The sequence below is a fragment of the Manihot esculenta genome, chromosome 16 (assembly GCF_001659605.2).
Source record: "Manihot esculenta cultivar AM560-2 chromosome 16, M.esculenta_v8, whole genome shotgun sequence".
Lineage (NCBI taxonomy): Eukaryota > Viridiplantae > Streptophyta > Magnoliopsida > Malpighiales > Euphorbiaceae > Manihot > Manihot esculenta.
In genome coordinates this window covers 10,166,726-10,184,243 of record NC_035176.2, presented here as the reverse complement: position 1 = coordinate 10,184,243, position 17,518 = coordinate 10,166,726, and positions in this window count along the sequence as shown.

Genomic DNA, 17,518 nt, shown 5'->3' with positions numbered 1-17,518 from the left:
TTTCGGCGGCCGAAACTCCCAGACAGAGGCGAAAGTCCTCTTTCGGGGGCAAGCTTTGGCAGCCGAATGCTGCCTCCACAAGAGGGTTCGGCGGCCGAAAGTTCCTTCGGCGGCCGAACCTGGTTTCTCCCAGAATGGCAGAAACTCGGTCCAACATGCATAATTTCCTCCCAACTCAAACCATCATGCATTTAGCTCAATCAAAACATGCATACAAGTTCCTAGGGGTCTCAAACTACCTAAAACCCCAACTACAACACACATACACAAGCATTTGCAAGCCACATTGTTCAAAATTCATCAAAAACCCATAAACTCATAAAACCCTATACATGCATTTCTACTACAAGAATCAACTTAAAACTTGCTAAAAAACATAATGTAAGCTAGAGATCGACTCTTACCTCTTGAAGATCGAGAGTAGAGGCGATCAAACTTCGAGTTGGGAGAGATTTGGGTTCTTGAACCTCAAAGCTCCAAAACTTTGCTCAAAAGCTCAAATCTTCAAAACAAAGTTAAAACAAATGAAAATCTTGAAAGATTTAGAGGAAGAACATCAAAGATTGGTGAGGGACGGCGGAGGACTCACCTTGGCCGACGACGGGGCGAAAACTCGCCCGTTTTCGGCTAAGGGACCCTTTTATAGTGGCTGGCCAGACCACGTTCGGGGGCCGAATGTGCCTCCGCATGCATGCCATGTTCGGCTGCTGAACTTGGGGTTCGGCGGCCGAACCTGGACTTCCCTCACTTATGCTTTCGGGGGCCTAAAGCACACCCGCAATGCATGCATGTTCGGCGGCCGAACTTGAGGTTCGGCGGCCGAACCTAGAGTTTTCCTCCAATGCTATTTTCATGCAAAAACTCATTTTCTTTCATGCTTAAAACATAAAACACATTAAAACATTTTATAAAAACATGGTTTCTACCCTACTAGAGGCTTCCGACATCCGAGATTCCACCGGACGGTAGGAATTCCGATACCGGAGTCTAGCCGGGTATTACATCGGTGGTGGGTTGCTCCCAAAGTCGGGTTGCTTGCTTCCTTAATCGCTTGATTGTATGCTCAACTTCTGGATCGTAAGGCAGAGTTTCCTTGTATCCAGATCTGGTCATGAAAGGAAAACAAATTAGTTAAATCAATTCCCCGGCAACGGCGCCAATTTCTGACTGTACGGTTGTTGAAGCCGGTGAAAAGTAATCTTTTTTATTATCAATAATTTTACAACTGTAGATAGTGGCAAAAGGATCGAATCCACAGAGAATTGATACTTACCTATTTTTTTTATCAAGACCAAGTAAATAAACTGAAAGTAAAATAAAAGGGGGGGTTTTGAGATTTATCGAATTAAACTAATACTGAAAGCAATAAAGTAAAGCAAATAATAAAGTAAAGAAATTCAATATGAGAAAAGCTCTAGTTGAAGAATTGGATTCACTTCAGTTGTTGGGATTGATCATTGACACTTAGGTTCCGTTGTTTGATTCAATAAATTAGTTATGGAGATGGAAGACGCTTCTCACCACCATATCCCTCCTTAAGCATAAATCAATTAGGGAACGTCCTCTAATTAATTACTAATCAACAAGTTACCAAGGAACGTCCTTGGGCCTTAGGCATCTAACAACTGTCAATTGCATTAAGAAATAGAGAGACCTAATTCTAGCTACCCAAACGTATGGTGATATTGCTAGATTATGCAATTTCCTTAGTTTTTACACTAAGAGTTACTTATGTTTGAATAATCCAAGCAATTACGAATTTAAAACTATCCAAACTAACAAATTATTACCTTGCAATCAAGAATCAATTGGCCCTATTGATCTAAAACACAAAGAAACAATGGAATTAAGCATGAAATTGTATAAATATTGAAAAACAAAAGATAAACAATGTATGTTCAGATCTCCCAATCTATAAAACAATCAAAGTTTCACCTAATCTTCAACTAAAAAAAGAGTAGGAGAAGATTTGGTCGCACACCTCCCTTCTCCTTCCAAGGCCGCCGGCCATCTCTTCTCCTACTCTTTCTTTTATTTTTTTTGGTTTTGTTTCAGCCATGAGTGGCTGAAATCTTTTTTTCTAGTTGAAGATTAGGTGAAACTTTAGTTGTTTTATGGATTGGGAGATCTGAACATATATTGTTTATCTTTTATTATTCAATATTTATGCAATTTCATGCTTAATTCCATTGTTGCTTTATGGTTTAGATCAATAGGGCCAATTGATTCTTGATTGCAAGGTAATAATTTGTTAGTTTGGATAGTTTTAAGTCTGTAATTGTTTGGATTATTCAAATATAAGTAACTCTTGGTATAAAAACTAAGGAAATTGAATAATCTAGCAATATCACCATGCGTTTGGGTAGTTAGAATTAGGTCTCTGTATTTCTTAATGCAATTGACAGTTGTTAAATGCCTAAGGTCCAAGAACGTTCCTTAGCAACTTGTTGATTAGTAATTAATTAGAGGACGTTCCCTAATTAATTTATGCTTAAGGAGGGATATGGTGGTGAGAAACGTCTTCCATCTCCATAACTAATTTATTAAATCAAATAAAGGAACCTAAGTGTCAATAATCAATCCCAACAATTGAAGTGGATCCAATTCTTCAACTAGAGCTTTTCTCATATTGAATTTCTTTACTTTATTATTTGCTTTACTTTATTGCTTTCAGTATTAGTTTAATTCAATAAATCTCAAAACTCTCTTTTATTTTACTTTCAGTTTATTTACTTGGTTTTGATAAGAAAAATATGTAAGTATTAATTCACTGTTGATTCAATCCTTTTACCACTATCTACAGTTGTAAATTGTTGATAACCAAAAATGTTATTTTTGACCGGTTTCGACGACCGTACAGCCACTTGCTCAATGTTTACTCTACGACTCTACTTGCTTCTCAATGAATTCTGCGTGTGACCTCGACAAGATATATGTCCAAGGTTTACTTCATGACTCGATTTACTTCATGACTCCATTCACTTCTCAATATATGTCATCTGATGTAAATTGTGTCCACAGCGTGAGACATGTCTAAAACTCGCTTGATGACTCCACCTTTGATTATTACCTAAATCTTCCAATTTAGATCTTTTCTTCTAAAAAATATAAAATTTATCAATATTATAAAAATATATTTATATTTCAACTGAATCAAATCCAATTATATAAAAAATATATATTAAATAGGTAAAATTTACAATGTATCAGCAGGCTTAGTAGATTTTTGTGTGGGCATAGAGTTGTATTATGCTTTTTCTCTTGCAACAGAGTCTAGTGCTAAGGTCAGTCCTTATTTATTTATAAACTCAATTTTAGTAAATTTTTTATAATAAAAAAATAAAATATTAAAATATTAAAATAATATTAAACTCTGTTAAAATATTTTAAATAAATTATATTTTAATATTTAAATTTTAATATAATTAATGAATTAATTTTTATATTTTTAAAATTGAACACTTAAATTTTTTTATTATTATTTCGTACAAATGAAAAATATTAGTTCAAAGGCTTTATGCATTAAAGTAAAATTTTCTTTTTAAAAGAAAATTTTCAATAACTACAAGTACAACTTTTTAAGAAAAAATTTTACATCTCAAAATATCACTCTTCCCTCGTACTTTCTCATCCTCATCTTCCAAGAATACTAGCTAGTAGAGAAATGTTTTGTTTCAAGTGGTTCTGGGCCTTTATCGTAAAACCATGAGAGTTGTTGAAGCGAGAGGATGCAGCAATGATGATGAAGTTGGGTATAACGTAAAGATAAGGAGGTCTAAGTCATGAAGCATTTGAACCCTATATAAGAGAAGCTTGATAAAAAGAGAAATCTACCACTGGCGGAACAGAGATTTTGAGAAACAAAGCTAGGGAGAGAACACTAGTGGAAATCAGTACAACTTGAAGGGAGAGTGAAAGTGAAACCATTTTTTGTCTTTCTTTTTTGGGTTTCTGAATTAAAACTTACCTCTTATTTATGTGGTTTCTTAGCTGGAAATTGATGGGGGCCATAAATGGATGTAGATTGAGGAGCTGCAGAGAGGGAGCAAAGATATATGAGGACAATGAAGAACCAAGAAAGTATAATAATGAAGAAATTTGGGCCATTGGATTTAGGTGGGATATAATGTGAATGGTTGAGATTTATGTCTGCAACCGATAGAAAAAAAAAAATTATAATAAGTTTGATTAGTTATAATCTATTAGTTATAATCTTTTAAATTAATAGAGCAATAGATAAAAAGATATGAATTTGGATGAAATAATAATAAAATGATTTAATTATTGAATTTTAAAAATATAAAAATTATTTTATTAATTATGTTAAAAATAAAAAATTAAAATATAATTTATTAAAAAATATTTATAGTCTATAACAGTCTTGTCCAAGGCAACGATGCATCGAAAAGGCGCTAGCTAGACTCCAGGCCGAGCAACGACGTGGGTCCCCACAACTATAATGGCATAGAGCTGTGAGCCGAAACAACGACTTGCCTTAAGACTCTCCCCCATAAAAAGTACAGAAAGTTCGACAAAATGATAAAGTACACAAAGACAACAAAAGATTCTTGGTGTCAGTTTTCTTCTGCAAAAATACCTTACATATTTGTATTTCCACTCTGCTTTTTTCGTCTTACACGTTTCTCTATTTTATTTTATTTTATTTTTTCCATTTTGTTCATATTACTTCTTTCTTCTGCTGCGCATTTATTACTATTAATATTATCTAAATTTAAAAATTACAATTTTATTTTTAAATTTTAATATGATGTCTAATTTTCTTTAGAATTAAATTTCTGCGTTTTATTTAAATCATTTTAATTTATTATGAAAATAAGTCAGTTCTATACAAAAGTTAAAATAACAATTTTCTAAATTTTAACGATAAATTTTAATGATAAATATTAATTTTTTTTTTGAAAGCAATGATAAATATTAATTTTATAAATTTAATTTCAAAGTTACATTATTTTAATTAAATTAAAAAGTAAAATAATTAATATTTTATTAATTTTCCGTTTTTATTAGACTCACTTTTATTTATGCATAAGAAATTATCAAATATACTATATAATTTTTCTTATCAGTGCGTCATATACTTGGAAGGGTTGGCCATGTGTCCCTTCCTTTGGTCATGTGTCCCTTCTTTTGGTCATGTGTCCCTTCATTTGGTCATGTGTCATGTAAGCTAAAGTGAAGGAGCCAAATTCATCCAGACAATGAAAAGGAAATACAAACCATTATTCTCCATTGACCACTTAAATAAGTTTATAATTATTTTAATAAAAAATATAATTAATAATAATTAAACAGTATAGTTTTATTGCATTTTTAAATATATTCCGTATTTGTCTTCATTAAATTACTATAAAAACTATTAAATTTTATTAATTAAAAAAATAATGATTTATCTTAAAAATAATCCTATGTTTTAATTTATAACGAAAAAATATATATATTTGCACACTGTTACTAAAATGAAATTTATATTACTAATAAATTACTATTTATTTCTTGATATTTAATAAAAATTTATATATCAATTTTTTTATTAAATTTAATTTTAAATTTTTTATTAATAAAATAATTTATTAATTTAAATTTAATTTTAAATTTTTTATTAATAAAATAATTTATTAATTTAAATTTAATAGTTTTAATTAAAATTAATTTTTTATTTTCATAAATTAATTTTTAAATATTATAATTATTAATACGTCTTTATATTTATAAATTAATTTTTTATTTATAAAAATTTAATATTCTAGAATAATAAAATAAAAATTAAATAAAAAATATGTCATTTACTTTTATCTTAAATTAGTAAAATAGTTAAAGTAACTATTTTACTATAAAACAAAATTTTATAATTAAATTAAAAAATATATTGACTAAATTATAAATATATTTATTAAATTTTAATTATTAAAATATAATTTATTTTAATTAAAAATTATTTTAAATTAATTTTAAAATATCTATCAGTATTAATTAAAAGTTTTAGTGAAGCCTATTTTACTAATTTAATAAAATCATATAATTTTTTTCACAAATTAAATTATAAAACTCTACTAGAAAAATATATCAAATTAATATAATTATCTTTTATTTTTAATATATATTAAATAAAAATATACTTAAAAATATAATATATAAATTATTATTTTTTAAAAAATAGCTTGAAGTTTAAAATGAATAAAAAATAAATCAATTTTTATACAATCGAAAAAGGTATAATAAAATAATATATTTCTAAATGTAACAAAATGATTAAATTTATATTAATTAATCATTATGTTTAATAATATCATTTCCTACTATTGGTGGTTAGTGGTCCTTTAATTAAATGTGTTAGATCAAATTAAATTAATTTTTTTGGAAGATAAAAGATTGCATTGAAAGAAAATATGCTTTAAGTTTATATACTTGTGACAAAGATTAGATTTACAAGCACTCCAAGGCTTAGCCTGGTGGAAAGTGCATTCTGTAGCCTTGAAAGGTCTAAGGTTCGACTCCCCCAACCCCTATTTCAAAAAAAAAAAAAAAAAAATAGATTTACAACCCTTCAGACTCAGGCCCAAGTTCATGCCCAGGCCTATAGACAACTCTAGCCAAGTTATATCACTGGGAGAGAAAGATGTCGCCACTGCTTCCATACCGATTTTTCGACGATTCACTCGCATCTTTTAAATTCTGTAAGTCAAGCGATCCTAATATAAGTCGACCTTTACCGAAAATAATAAAAGGTGAAATAAATTTTTGAGTGCTAAGAAACCTGCAAACATAAAAATAACAAGCAACATAAATACAACCAAATAAAGTCAAATATATATTTGTAAGCATAAATAAAAGAAAAACAGTTTCATTGCTCTACTTTAACAAGTCAAGGAAAAGCATTCCTAGAATAAATCTTAGACACCATATGTAAGCCATTTAGGATCGTCACTTCCTTAGGCATTACATGAGGAATACGCATATTTATAAGAAACCTACCACTATAGAGCATTGGATCTGCTAATTAAAAAATCAAAAGTTTATATACAATCAGCACTAAAAGATAAAAAGGAAAATTCACATCGGAAGAAAGGGAAAGGCCTCCTTTACCCTCCTAATAGAAGAGAAGGAAAATCCATATTGGAACAAAGGAAAAGGTCTCCTGTGCCCCTCCTAATAGAAGAGAGTTGTATCGTCAACAACAAAATAAGACTTTACCTAAAACTAAAAAGAGAGAAAAAAAAATATAGAAAAAAAGAGCTAAATAGAATGAAAAGAGTATGGCTAATTAAACGAGTTAACTTCTTATTGGATTACCGACATAATATAAATAAATCAACACAATTTTGACACAAGTAAAATTAATTTTAGTTCTTTTTCCTTTCCATTACACTATAAATAAAACTTAAGTTTCAATAACTTTTTTTCAACAACATTTTACGCAAAACATTAGTATTATAAATAATATCAAAATACATATCTAAAAAAATTCAAAATAATACGTGATATACTAAATAATACATATGTGATATCATCTATATTAGTATTATAAATAAATGTAAAATTATTGTTAAAAACTTCAAGTTATGAAAGTTAAATACATTATTGAGTGGTTTTCTATTATTATTATTAACAATATGTTTTTTCTAACAACCTTAAAACATATTTTAAAGCCTAAATTTGTTATAATTCACACAATACATATTCATCAACTATGTGATTGATCCTAGAATGCATGTCAACATAATTGATGTTGCACCAGTCCCTTCTTCAGGTTTGGATTGCAAAACAATAAGAATACTGTGTGGTTTGATAGAAAAAACCTCCGATACTTAAGTTAGTAAAGGGTTCAAAAGTACATTTAGTGAAAGGATATGTAATGAGATAAGATCCACATATCTAAAAATTGCCCGTATGTATAACTTGTTGAAAGTCTTATCTTAATAGGATTTGGAGTCTGTTATTAAGTCTTAGTAGAACAAGGATTTCTTGTTTGACTCTTATTTAGGATTTTTGTTTGAAGTGAGACTTCAAAGTAGCCTATGAGGCATTTGAACTTTTGGGCTTCTTCATTTTGGACTCTTGGGTCCAGAACTAGTTCTTAACATGTACCATGTTAATATTATTAGTCCCTCTTCGAGTATGTGAATCTTTAGATACGCTAATTCTTTGGTTTATTGTGTCTTTTTTCTTTCTTTCTTTCTCTTTTTTTTATCAGTTCTATAGGAATGCTTTTATCGTAGAATTTATATGTTACTTTAAAAAATTTTGCGTTTGATAAATAAACGAGTGTTCCCTGCTTCCCTTTTTCTTTTTCTATATAAAGGAGTGTGTGGGTTTCATTTGCTCCATACCATCTTTCAATTCTCTCCCTTCTCTCTAGAAGTTCATCATCTCTCTTAGAAGAGCTTGCTTTTTTTAGTCGCCGATCCATTTTTGATGAGGTGATGTTTTAAAGGTATTTATTACTTGATCTATTTTTTGGATTTCTTGTTGCTTTCATTTTGTACTTTTCGTGGTTTTGGTGCTTAAGTTGGAGAAACTATTCCACTTTTCGGTTGAAGGAAGAAACATCTATATTTTGTTAGTTTATGGTTTTCAAGATCATTCTTTCGAGTTTTTAGATTTTTGGTCGTATGAAGGAGTTTTGCAGTAGTTTTTGAGTTTTCGATCCGGCCGTGGAGGAGGATTTTTTGGGTTTTCAGCTATGGAAAAGGGTTTTCAAGTTTTCGAGTGCAAGGGAGTCTGTTGGTAGCTTTTGGATTTTCAGTTCGGTCATGGAAGAATGTTTTGGGGTTTTCGGCCTATTAGGATTTGGGTTTTTAGCTTGAGCTTTAGGAGGCGTGGTGGTGTTTTCAATTTTTGGCATTTTGGTGTGGGACCTATGCACCTTTTGGTTTTTCAATCTTCCTTTGGCATGTTGCTTTTGCAGGTTTTCAGTGCTTAGGTGTGGGACCTTGGCACCTTTTGGGTTTTCGATCTTCTTCAGTGGAGTGTTGCTTTGCCAGCTTTCGATTCTTTGGTGTGGGACGCTTTTTGGATTTTCTACTTTTTATGAGATGGATCCTTTGCTCTTTGATTTGGATAAGGCTGGGGAATTTGTAGATACAAGCATTAGAAATCTAAGTTTTTTTATGTTGAAGCATCCTCTTGGGGGGAATTGGGGTGGCTTTATTGAGAGTTAGTCCTTCCAACCCCAGAGGTTCAAAGGGACTATCCGGATGATGGTTTTACGGCTTACTCTAGACTTATGGCCATTGCTTCATCTTGGGAAAAGTAGCCTTACTAACTCTTTATTCATGTTGAGAAGAGAGCTTTTATAGTTAACGTTATCGGTCTTTCCCCCAAAGAAGTTGACCATGGTACCATTCTTTTCCTTGATCTCTATACTCCTTATCTAACTTATTTATTTTTTTCTTTTCCTTGTAGAGATGGTGAGGGATAATGCTTCTTGAATGATGAAGGTTGCTGAGAAGAGGAGAAAAGAAACTAGCCAATTAGACCAATCAAAGTGGTCAAAAGCAATAGGAGAGTCTTCTAATTTGATTCTTGCTTCGCAGGTGCATGCCACCATTGAGCTTCCTTCATATTCTGTAGAGACTAGACTTTCTCCAATGCCTCCTTCTACTTTTGATGACCTATTGAGAGGTTATACCATGGTGGCAGACAACTACCTCCTAGTTAAAAATATTAGGAAGAAATTTATACTACCAGGAGACCAGGAGAGACTTGATGCTGAGGATGATGATAATGGCTATCATCATGCTATGGCTGTGAACTTAGAAGTTATGACCGCAATTCAAGCAAGAAAGGAGAGATTCCACAAGCTGCATGGAGCCTTTGGAGAGCTTCAAACGCAAAATATTCTCCTCATAACTGAGCTTGGCAACATGCATTCCTTGGCTTATGGAGATGACCTTAGAAAGAGATGTTGAGAGGGCTAGATTCAAGGAAGCTGAGAGGAAGCTAAAGGCTAGTGATGACTAGATACTTGACATGTATCTAGGTTTATAGGGTTTCATCATGTCTAAGCTTAACTCGGGGACCCTACCGGGGACTACAATTGGATTTTGGACATGGTTCATGAAGCTATAACTCCTACAAATAAGGAGTGGCATCATGGTGATGGTGGAAATGAGCCTTAGTTTTTAGGTTTCCATACTTTGTATCTTGGCCTTGAAGGCCTTAGTTTCTTTGGTAATTATTTTATATGGATATCTACTATGTTATTTTGAATTCTATGTTGTTTATATTTTCATAGTTGCTTAATTCTCTAGTCAGCTAATGTCTTGGATGATTCTTAAATTTTGATTAGTAGTTCTACTACATAAATGTTTAACCTAATGCTGGGTGAAAAATGAATGAATGAATGTACTTTAAAGTTATCACTATAGAACTAAGAGATAAGTACTTCAAAAGATGGGTCTACATGATTAAATAAATGTTACCAAACTTGCGTCTCCATTTGCTTTGATGGAGTATCATGGGTATGATTTATTCTGGTACTAAGCTACAATCATAGGAAGCTGCATGGGTACATCAATAGTGGGCAAGGATTTGCTTGCGAGGGCACTCTTATGTCGCCTTTTGTGCAATAGGTCACATGAAGAGTGCTCTTACGTCGCCTAGGGGTTCTCTTATGTTGCTTAAGGGTGCTCTTACATTGCTTAAGGGTGCTCTTACGTCACTTAAGGGGCATTCTTACATCGCCTAAGTAGGTAATAGATTGCCTAAAGGGCACTCTTATGCCACCTAAGGGAGCTTTCACATCTCCTAAATGAGCTCTTAAATCGCCTGAGGGAGCTGTTATGTCATCTAAAGGCACTCTTATGTTACCTAGAGGTGCTCTCACATCACCTAAGTCGACAATTAGTTGCCTTAAAGGGCGCTCTTACGTCGTCTAATGCAAAGATGGATGGTAAGATAGCTTGGTGCCTAAAAACTTGATCTTTTATTTAAAACATGATTATTTCAATCACTGCACAAGTTTAAATTGAAACAAAATATGAAAAAGTACTAAATCAAAAAGCTTATTATTGATAGAAATTTCTAAGATTGGCAATATTTCATGACCTCAGAATAGCCTTCTTATTCAAGTCTGATAGCTTGTAGGCTCTTGGTTCTATTATCTTGATGACTTAGAAAGGTCCCTCCCAATTGACATCAATTTACCTGAGCCTACATTTCCCTTCTTCAGGTTAGCTCTATGAAGAACCATGTCGCCTACCATAAAAGGTCTCCCTTTGACTTTGGAATTGAACAATTGTACCATCTTGTGATGGTACATTGCGATGTTTAAAAAGGACTTGTCTCATTTTTCTTCCAGTTGGTCTAATAAGAAATGGATTGCATCATCCGGGTTAGCAAGCTCTGGGTTAGAAGTTCGAGCACTGAGGACTTGGAACTCTACTAGGGTGACTGCTTCCGCCCCATAAGTAAGGGAGAATGGTGTTTTTATTGTTGTTGTTTATGGGGTGGTACAATATTTCCATAGTATTGCTTGGTAACTCATTTGCCCAGTTCTCTTTAGCATCATCTAGGCGCTTCTTCAATCCTTGTAAAATGGTTATATTCGTAACTTCTGTCATGTCATTGGACTATGGATGGTAGATTGAGGTAAACCTTAGATTGAGTCTCCAAATTGTACAAAAATCTTTAAACTTTGTGCTAGTGAACTTTTTTCCATTATCCATGATAAGGATTGCTGGCATTCCAAATATGGTAAAAATGCTTTTTTGGCAAAAAGCAATTGCTCTATCTGTGGTGATTTTCAGAGTTGCCTCAGCCTCAGCCACTTTGTAATATGGTCTATCGCGTATGGTACTCTGCCTTTAGGAACAGGCCTAGAATATCGATTCCCCATTAAAAGAAATGACATGGACTACTGATTACTGTTACTCTTTCAGTAGAGGTGTGAAGGATGAAGTTATGCTTCTAGCATTGAACACATTGCTTGACTATCCTTTTTGTATCTTCCATTACTGTTGGCCATTACTATTGTCCAAGCTCCTTCATGGCTGACACAAAATCCTTCGTGGATTTCGTGAAGAACTCATATTTCATCCTCTTGAGTTATGTACTTCAACCATGGCTGAAGGTATGCTTTTTTGTACATCCATCCATCTACTATACCATAATTTGAGCCTTTCATGACTAACCTTCTGGCTTCCAACTTATCTTTCAGGAGGGTTCCTAGTGTGAGATAATAGAAGACTGAAGCCATCCAAGTATCTCTTACTTCGATTGGGAAGATCTCCCCATGTTCAACTATTGGGCAAATGATCTCTTCGTAAGGGAATCCCTGAGTTAAGCGTTGCTCACCTACTGTTGTAAGTTTGGCTAAGGAATCAGCCTCCAAGTTTTTACTCCTTGACACTTAAATTATGGAGATCACTCCCTTCTGCAGCTCAAAACTAATAAGAAATTGTTTCACCTAGACTTCATACTTTGCGAGATTTGGGTCTTTGACTTGAAAACTACCCCGACATTGATTTACTACCAACTATGAGTCACAGAAGATTTCAGCATTTGTTATCCGATTTGCTTTAGAATTATTAATGCCATAAAAAATGCTTCTTACTATGCTACGTTATTTGTAGCCGCAAATTTTAGTTTTGTTGCATACCGCAACTTGATCAGATGAGAGCTAAGTAAGAGTATGCTTGCTTCAGAACTAATGGAACCCGATGTGATCAGTCCAAATTTAGACCATTTTATCATGATATTATTAATGTTAATTTACACTTTTTCTGCCAAATTTTGTGGTTTTGATCTTATTTTGCAGAAAATGGTGTAAAGAGGTAATTTGGAGAGAATGCCCTTAAAACTGCCTAAAATGGAACAAAGGAGAACAAGCATGCCAAGTTGCAACTTAAGAGGAGATAAATAAGGAAAGTAATTTGAAATTCAAATTTCAAATCTTAAAGAGCATTCAAAATTCAAAATTCAGCTTATTCAAGAAGCCAAATCTCAAGGAGATACACATTCAAAATTTAAAATTCAAAAGAAGGCACCACCTCATCAAAGCAACTTGGGCAGCAAGTTAAACATTGGGCAGCAAGCTTAGGCAGCAAGGAAGAGCTAGGGCAGCACATAAAGGCTATAAATACATCTCTTCAAGTGCCAACGCCCACACAATCCTACACACACAATCCTTGGGACATTCAACCACTCCTTCTCCTTCACTCCAAGCCACCGCACCTCCTTCTCCCTTTCTTCTTCTCTTTCTTTTTGAGTTTTGTTTCAGCCATGAGTGGCTGAAACTCTTTTTTCTAGTTGAAGATTAAGTGAAACTTTGGTTGTTTTATGGATTGGGAGATCTGAACATACATTGTTTATCTTTTGTTTTTCAATATTTATGTAATTTCATGCTTAATTCCATTATTGCTTTGTTATTTAGATCAATAAGGCCAACTGATTCTTGATTGCAAGGTAATAATTTATTAGTTTGGATAGTTTTAAGTCCGTAATTGCTTGGATTATTCAAACACAAGTAACGCTTGGTGTAAAAACTAAGAAAATTGCATGATCTAGCAATATCACCATGCGTTTAGGTAGCTAGAATTAGGTCTCTCTATTTCTTAATGCAATTGACAGTTGTTAGATGCCAAAGGTCCAAGGACGTTCCTTGGAAACTTGTTAATTAGTGATTAGTTAGAGGACGTTCCCTAATTAATTTATACTTAAGGAGGGACATGGTGGTGAGAAGCGTCTTCCATCTCCATAACTAATTTATTGAATCAAACAAAGGAACCTAATTATCAATAATCAATCCCAACAACTGAAGTGGATCCAATTCTTCAACTAGAGCTTTTCTCATATTTGAATCACTTTGCTTTAATTATTTGCTTTATTTTATTGCTTTCAGTATTAGTTTAATTCAATCAGTCTCAAAACTCCCCTTTTTATTTTATTTTCAGTTTATTTATTTTTAGTTTATTTACTTTCAGTTTGTTTGCTTGGTCTTGATAAGGAAAATAGGTAAGTATCAATTCCCTGTGGATTCGATCCTTTTGCCACTATCTACAGTTGTAAAATTGTTGATAACCAAAAAGGTTATTTTTACTGGCTTCGACAATCGCACAGTCAAAAATTGGCGCCGTTGCCGGAAAATTGATTTAACTAATTTATTTTTCTTTCATGACCAGATTTGGACACAAGGAGACTCTTCTTTACGATCCAGAAATTGAGCGCACAATCAGACGGCTTGGGAAGCAAGTCACTGCCGAACCTACCACAAAAGAGCCTGCCATCGCAAAGACTGAAGCAACACCTTCTAAACTTCACCAAACAGCCGCAGAGATGGCTGAAAACAATGCTGAACCTGCTGTCCATAATAATATAATACAAGAAAATCCAGCAATGAGGCCACCTATGCCAAGAGAAAGAACACTGAGAGAGTTGGCAGCCCCTATAGGCGATCAAGCACCTCTCTGCATCACCTATCTGCCTCTAACAGTCCCTTTCGAGCTCAAAACAGGTTTGATACATCTACTACCTAAATTTAAAGGTTTGAAGAATGAGAATCCACATAAGCACTTAAAATAATTTGATATTGTATGTTCATCCATGAGGCCGCAAGGCATAACTGAAGAGCATGTAAAATTGAGAGCTTTCCCCTTTTCACTTGATGATTATGACAAAGATTGGTTGTTTTACTTACCACCCGGTTCAATCACTTCTTGGGATGGTATGGTTAGATCTTTTCTGAATAAATATTTCCCAACTTCTAAAGCCATAGGCATAAGAAGAGAGATAAGTAGCATTAAGCAAAAAGATACTGAGGATTTGTATGATTATTGGGAAAGATTTAAGAGATTATGCATAGGCTGTCCTCAACATGACATTTCAGATAAATCACTCATAGAATTCTTCTATGGAGGTTTGCTACCATCCGAAAGGAAATTCATTGATGTAGCATATGGAGGTTTGACTCGCGGTTGTCGAAGCTGGTAAAAAATAACCTTTCTGGTTATCAATAATATTACTACTGCAGATAGTGGTAAAGGATCGAATCCATAGAGGATTGAAAACTTATCTATTTTTCTTAACATGACCAAGAGAATTAACTGAATGAGAACTGAAAGCAATTAACTGAAAGCAAATAAAAATAAAGCGCAATAAAAGTAAAAGGGGGGTTTTGAGATGGATTCAGTTGAACTAATTAAGAAAGCAATAAAAGAAGTGAATAGGAAAAATAAAGAGAAATCAAATATGAGAAAGGTCTAGTTGAAGAGTTGGATCCACTTCAGTTGTTTGTATTGATCATCGAAACTTATGTTCTTTTGATTGATTCAATAGATTAGTTATGGAGATGGAAGACGCTTCTCACCACCATGTCTCTCCTTAAGATTAAACCAATTAGGGAACGTCCTCTAATTAATTACTAATTAACAAGTTGTCAAGGAACGTCCTTGAGCCTTAGGCATTAAAACAAATGTTAATTGCATGAAGAGATAGAGAGAGCCAATCCTAACTACTCAAACGCATGAGATGTTGCTAGATCATACAATTTCCTTAGTTTTTATACCAAGTGTTCTATGTTTGAACAATCCAAGCAATTACGGACTTAAAATTATCCAAACTAACAATATATTACCTTGCAATCAGAATCAAGTGGCCAATTTGATCAAAACAACAAAGCGATAATAGAATCAAGCATGAAACTGTATGAATATTGAACAAACTAAAGACAAACAATTTATATTCAGATCTCATAATCCATAAAACAACTTAAGTTTCAACCAATCTTCAACTAGAATAAAAGGTTTCAGCCACTCATGGCTGAACCAAAATCAAAAATAAAAGAAAAGAAGATAGATAGAAGAAGAGAAGAGGTGGGCGTCGGTCCTTGTGCAATCCGAGAAGGAGAGGCGTGAAGAGTTCAGGAAGAGCCACTCTCGGTTGGCTTATGTGCTTCTTAAATAAGTTTAGATGCTGACCTTGCTGTCCAAGAGGTACTTGCTGCCCAAGTTGTGTCTGAAAAGGAAAGAATCGCGTTGCAAGGTCTTCAGAAGGAAGGAGGCGCGCAGATGGCTCTTCAGAAGGAAGGTGGGCGCGCGGCAAGGCTTGTGCAGAGGGAAGGATATGTTGTCCAGTCTTTCCTTTTTAGGTGGAGCCTTCATTTGAATTTCAAATTTTGAATGCTGAATACGGAAGAGGCAAGTGCGTCTTCTTGAAATCTTGCTGCCTAAATAGGAAGATCTGACTACTGAAGTGTCTGCACATCTTTAAACAAGGAAAGAAAGATATGCAATTTGAATTTCAAATAATCTTCTGACTGTGCTTTCCTTATTTGCTTTTGCTTCTGCACTTTCCTTATTTGAAAACTTTCCTTTTTTGGCACTTTCTATATTCGGCACTTTTTGGCAGTTTTAAGAGCATTTTCACCAGATTGTCTCTTTACACCTAATATCTGCAAAACAAGGTTAAAACCACAAGATTAGGCAAAAAAGATGTAAATAAACATAAATAACATCATGATAAAATGGACTAAAATATGCTCTATCAATGTTCCATTGAAGATAGAATACCTCGAACGATCAGAGACTTGATCTCAACACTTGCAGCAGCCTCTAGACAGTATGGAGATGAAAAGCAACTGCAAAGAGGAGTCAATGAGGTAAGTACATCTGTTCTAGCTTCTCAAATTTCTGAACTAACATCTGTTGCGAAAAGTCTTGTCATAGGTCAAGCTCAGCAAGCTCAACAACTTCAGCAATCTCGGCCATGTGGGATTTGCACACATATAGGACACCCAACTGATCGATGTCCTACACTTCAAGAGGATGACCAGCAAGTGAATGCCATTGGAGGATTCAATAGCCAGCCTAGACATGATCCATACTCTAACACATACAATCCAGGTTGGAGAGACCATCCGAACTTCGGCTATGCTAGGGCTAACAAGTACCAGAACTATCAAAGAAATCAAGCCCAAGCAATACCTCCAAGCTCCAATATGCACCTTGACTCACGGTTGTCGAAGCCGGTCAAAAATGACCTCTACGGTTATCAATAATTTTACAACTGCAGATAGTGGTAAAGGATCAAATCCACAGAGAATTAAATACTTATCTATTTTTTCTCAAACAAGATCAACTGAGAGCACAATTGGAGGTAAGTAACTGAAGGCAGATCAATAGCAAAGTGCAATAAAGTAAAAAGGGGGGGTTTTGAGATTGATTTGACTAACAACTATTGAAAGCAATTAAAACAGCAAGTAATTAAAATAAAGGGTGATTTACAATTTAGTCCCTGGTTATTACCATTATTAACAAGTCAGTCCCTATATTTTTAGAAACCTATTAAAACGTCCTTATGTTTTATTTCCGTCAACGAAATAGTCCTTCCATCCTATTTTCCGTTAAAATTAGATAAAGGAGGAGAGAGAAAATTTTTAAAATCCAATTTTACCCTCAAATAAAACCATTTATTTAGTCCTTGTATATTACAATTATTAACAAGTTAGTCCTTACATTTTCAAAAATCTATTAAAATATTTTTATCTTTTTTCATATCTATT